At 46.9% G+C, this 5,487-nt stretch overlaps 1 pseudogene; it reads left to right on the forward strand.

Moving 5' to 3' along the window:
- Nucleotides 1-2,116: 2,116 nt before the first annotated feature.
- LOC122898269 lies at nt 2,117-2,211 on the forward strand (annotated as a pseudogene).
- Nucleotides 2,212-5,487: the final 3,276 nt, after the last annotated feature.

Genomic DNA, 5,487 nt, shown 5'->3' on the forward strand with positions numbered 1-5,487 from the left:
TAGTATGGGCTGGATTATTTTTTTTCCTATTGCTGGGACTTTGTTTGGAGTTATTTTTTGTTTGGGTTTTGGATTTTATTTTGTTTTTGTCATTTGGAGGTAAATAGAATAACTACAGAAGAAGCTACATCAACACACCACATTAGGCTCATGGCTTTAGGGCCCATCGCCATAGGTCAGGACCAGACGGTATATTTGTCTCCTACACCTCCCCAGTCACCTACACAAAAAGGAGAGTCTAGCAAGTGCATCTCCGCCCTCTCTGTCCAGCACTGCTTCCTGCGGGGCCATGGTCACAGTGAGACCCAACCACCAGGCTGTTTTTTCTCCACTGTGCAGCTAGAGGGCCTGGAAGAGCCTCATCTGTGGGACTGGGCGGGGTTGGTTCCACATTTATCCCATGATGCACCTGGGCTGCAGACAGGCTGTCAGCTCTGTCAGTTCAGGGCCCTCCACAAGGACTAAAAGGGTTTACATCATTAATCCATTTCTTTAAAAGTATACAGTGTTAACAATGAATCTTGGAACGCTAAAAAAAAAAAAAGAAAAGAAAAAAGTACACAGTGTTTAACAACAACCAAGTCCACTTCTGATCTGCTTCCTGACACACAAGGCTCTTGGGCTCTTGTCAACCAGCTTTTTTTTTTTTTTTTTTTTTTTTTAGGCCAACAGACACATCTTGTTAAATCTTACCTAGGGGGTAACACTAAATTGAAGCATGCTAAAGAGATCCAGGCTGGGAATGGTAATTGTCTTCTCTGTGCCCTATTTCCAAGCGCAATGAATAATAAGCAATTGTGCAAAACTATAACCTTCAATTGTTGGAATACCTTTGTACTTTTGTTCTTCAAAGGCAGAATGTTTTCTAGCATGATATTTCTACCTGAGGGGGAAAAAAATACACGATTTCTACACGTGCATGCATATCACACAGATACATCTCACTTCTTGTCATACTGCATGCTGTCCCCAGATCAATCAATAATTTATGCATTTAATGTACTTATCAGCTCTCGTGTGTGTGTGTGCGCGTGCATGCATCTGTGTGTACATACACACGTCCTATGTGCTGGTTTCAAAAACGTCTTCTATTAATGGAAAGCAAGCAACCTCTCGGATGTTTCTCCACCATGAAATTAACTTTGCATCTTATCCATCAAAGAAGTGGAAAGTGATAACAGGTCCCTGTTCTTTACAGAAAACTAAGTGCTAGTCTACCCCAGAGAAGGAATTATACTATGCATTTCACATTGCATATTTTCTGAAATGGCTCCCCTCTTTTTTTTTTTTTTTCTCCTAAGGAAAATCTTTATTACCGCAGGGCCGCATAGACTGTAGAGGAAATACGGCTCCCGGTTTTCAACTCAGTCTATTTCGGTTGCCTTTCCTTTGCTTCCTCCTTGGAATATTTATCATGCTTGTCATTGAGAACTGCTTCTGAGCACCTTGCAGTGCCAAGAGTGGTACCAGGTGTGTGTGCTTGGCAGCCCTCACCTCCACCACCATCGACAGGCTCCAACTTGGATTTAGCCATGGTCATCATTCACACCCTCGTGGCAGCAGCATCTTGGGGTGCTACCAGCATGATGACAAGCAGCAAGAATGAGCACCCGGGCAGCAGCTGTTGCGGGTCAAGTCAGGCGTCTGCACCTGTCTTGTGCTTGCCATGCTTCTCCTGACTCTTCCCTCCACCTACTTTTCTTATCTGAAAGCCTTTTGAGCTTCATGGAAGCCAGAAGAGAATCACCAGAATGACACAATCTTAGAGAAAGGGATCTCAAAAACATCTAGTTCAACCTGCTCCTTCTAAAAATAAGGCAATGGAGCCCCAGCAGGTCAAGTTCCTTGGCCAAGCTCACACAGGTGGTTGTTGGTGGAGCCAAGACTGGAGTCAAGTCATTGAACCCACTTTACAATGCTCTTTCTATCATACCAGTGGCTTTCCAACACCTATTAGCACAATCCACAGCAGGAAATAAATTTTCTACCAACCCGTGACACCTATACCTATATGCAACCAACACAAGAGTCTCATAAAACAATAATGACCTTTGCCATGTGTGATAGAGTTTGTCATCTTCTACTGCGGTATATTCACTTTAAAATATTCTGTGGATTGCTTGGCAGCATGTATACTAAAACTAAAACAATACAGACAAGATTAACATGGTCCTTACATGAGGAAAACATGCAAATTCTTCCCATGTTTTTTGTACATTTACCAAATGTTCCTTTTCTTACCAGGGATAATATTTATAGGTATACAGTCAAATAATTTGCATTTTTCCTAATTAGATACATCTACTGAATGTCCAGGAAGGTGGGGGTTGAATTAGATACAGAGAAGGGTCCCTTCCAGTCTACCCTGTCATGTGCCTGATTTGGAATGATCTTACTGTCTGATCTGTCTTTAATTCTGAAAGGCACAATGATCAAGTAGAGACAACACTGGGTCTAGTCCTGACTCCACCATCTTCCAAGTGTATGAGTTTGGGTGAGGCTTCTCTGTGTTCCGTTCTCATCTGCATGATCAAGCTGTTGCTAATTGACAGAGTTCTGAGAAGTGAACAAAATAATGCAAATGAATGCAATAAAAAGCTCTATACACAAGTCTTGTTGGAACAGCAATGGTCTTAAATTCTCACATTTCAGAGAAATATGGTGTCTCAAGATGTTTCTGGATTCTCATCAAAACACCTGCATAATGTATTATGAATAAATTTGGTATCATAAAAGAAAAGCTATACCCTGGAACAGACTCATTTTTAAATGCATTTGCAGGTGTTCACAGAGGGACTGACCCTAAATCTTGAAAATATTCAGCTTCAGAAATATAGAAGTCATTGAGACCAAGGATGACTCCAAGCTCTTGAAAGGGAAAGGTGATGAGTCACAAACTCAAAAATGTACTCCAGAAAGGTTGCTACTAGCGGGTACGAAGAGGAAGAGTTGAACAAACATATGGCAATTGTTCAGATGCAACAGCCGTGCTGCCGGCTGATGGGGCGAGTGGTGTGGAGTGAATGAACGAAAATGTCCCAGAGGCACTGGATGCCGCTATAGCCTATTTCGAAGAAGGCATCTTTCTGGAAGGTGGCTGAGCTGGGTTTCAAGGTATTCCATGTTTGGACACACTAACTCCCAATGAATCAAGATTTTTAAAAACCAATACAGAAATTATTTTTGAAAATATTCAAAATGTCTGCAATACCCTTGCCAAGAACGACAGAAGGACCCTTGACAGCTGAGAGCGTTCGGCAAAACCATTCCGAAGCTGGTTGTGACGCTTTGCTTGGAGATTTTGCGCCTCAGGCGGAGAAAGGCACTGGGTCGGCCCTGTTGAGGGAGTCAGGGCTACCTCGCTGCTGCCACTGCTACTGTGTGAAACGGACCCGAAGCTGCCTCGGAGATCCCAAAAAGGAAGAGGATCCAGGCATGGGCAGTGCGCATGAAGGTGGCATGTTCCAATCCCAAAACGGTGCATTATCACTACTAATGAACTGTTGCAAGAAGTTCAGAGCACATTTCTCACCAACACCATTAGAGAAACTGCCGACTAAAGAAAAATGAAGGGTTTCAGGTGACCGAGTATACGACGGTTTACGGCTGTGACTGTGCCCAGGCACAGGTAACATATTCTGTGTTTTTAAACAGAAAGACATTTGTACCTTCCTTTTCTAAAGTGCCAGCTATGATTTCAAAGTTTATTCCACAACCCACCAAAAGAGCACATGAGAACAGAGCACCCACAGTGGGGAAGGGCAAGCCTTGACCAGTATGGGCAGCGCTGCACCTCCTCCCACAACTGCACCGCCAGGCTGCTCCTGTCTTCTCTGACACCTGCTCCTACTGCAGCCCTCATTCCAGAGCTTTTCCAGTGCCCTCTGAAACCTCTGTTCCATGACAAGCCCCCCCCCCGACCCCCCCCCCGCAGCTGTAGCCTGGGGGTAGGGAACTTTCTTCTTTCTTCCCGTTTCCTTTAAAGCCTGGCTCTGTCTGCTGACACCACTCATCCCTCTCCATTCCCCCCAGACTCCCAGGTCTGTGTCCTCCACTCTCTTCAGAGAGACCCTCACTCATCACCTAAATCCCTCCTTCTCTCCCTGTGCCACTCGGTTGCCCACTACAACCCCCAGACCTCTTAATGGCATGTAGGTGGTGAACCATCTTTGTTTCTATCGTACCATCTGCCATCAACTCACTTGAATATCCATGTGGACCACACATCCCCCACACCGCCCCTCACTCCCCTTCCTTCCTTCCCTGCCCTGTGTACAAGCCGGCTTCTGAATCGCCTGCCTTGTCCCACCTGAGGCTCTCCGATCACACCTTCCACTCCTGAGACCTTCTTCCCTTTATTCCACTAACTCTGATGTTCTACCTCCTTGAGCTTGGCCATCCCCCATTCTTTCCATGTTCCCCATTCTCTCAGCTCCCTCATGGTTTTGCTTCCTTCCCCTTCCAGCCTAGACTCCAGGACGCAGAACCTCAGCCACTCTTTTGATGATGCTCTAAACCAATGACCTGTGAATCTATTTCATAATGCACCTCCAATGATGAAACCAGAAACAGAACTCTCCGACACCCCTCCCACCCTTTCATTCTTCCTTCCTTCTTAAATTGCATACATTTTACTACTGGGCTGACATTTCTTCATTTTAAAACATTCCACAGAAATAGAAAGGCATAAATGACAAGATTTCAAAGGCCCAGCATAGGAAGAGCTCCAGTGTTCTCTGTGAATCCCCAGTGGACTCTTTCATACCCCCTGGAGGTGGGCACACCCCCATTTGGGAACCACGGTCCTAAGCCCCGTCACTCTTCTCCCTCCTTCACATCTGTGCTGCCCACCAAGCCTGAACCCACCTAGCCACGGGTGCTCCGTTCTCTGCCAGGTGGTCACGTGGTGCTGGGGGGACTGGCAGGGTCCCTGGTCACATCTCCAGACTTAGCCTTTCTCCTCAGGGCAATGGCACTGAGAGCCTCAAGGGGTAGAGTCAAGCCCACTGACAAGAAAACTTCCTTCATCTTTGTATCACTGGCCCCCAGCACTGTGCCTGGCACTAGCCTGTGACCCCTTAGTGTCTGCCATGTTTGTCACACCGAACAGTGTATTCGGGTGCTATGCCCATGGCCCCTGGCTGCATTGTGGTGAAGGCATGAGGAGCACGCACACAAAGCCCCATGAGTCAACAGGGTCCAGCTGGGCGCATGCTCAGTTCTGAAGCTGTGTGAGGACCCCTTGCTCTCATAGCACCCATCTGCACCCCGGCCCAAACAACAGACTGGCCTTCAGAAGCCAGACACTCCACAGCGGATCCCAGCCCAACCTGGGCCCCGTGTGCCTCAGGCAGCTTACCTGCAGCCCATCTCTCGCCGTGCCTATTCCAGCGGGCTGCTATGGAGGCAGGCCTGAGGGCCCCACCAGCCCATCTTCCCTTTCCCCTGGTTCTTGGAGCAGCCTGGCCCCCGGGCCCACTGCAACCC

Source organism: Neovison vison, chromosome 1 (genome assembly GCF_020171115.1).
Source record: "Neovison vison isolate M4711 chromosome 1, ASM_NN_V1, whole genome shotgun sequence".
In the NCBI taxonomy this organism is placed as follows: Eukaryota; Metazoa; Chordata; class Mammalia; order Carnivora; family Mustelidae; genus Neogale; species Neogale vison.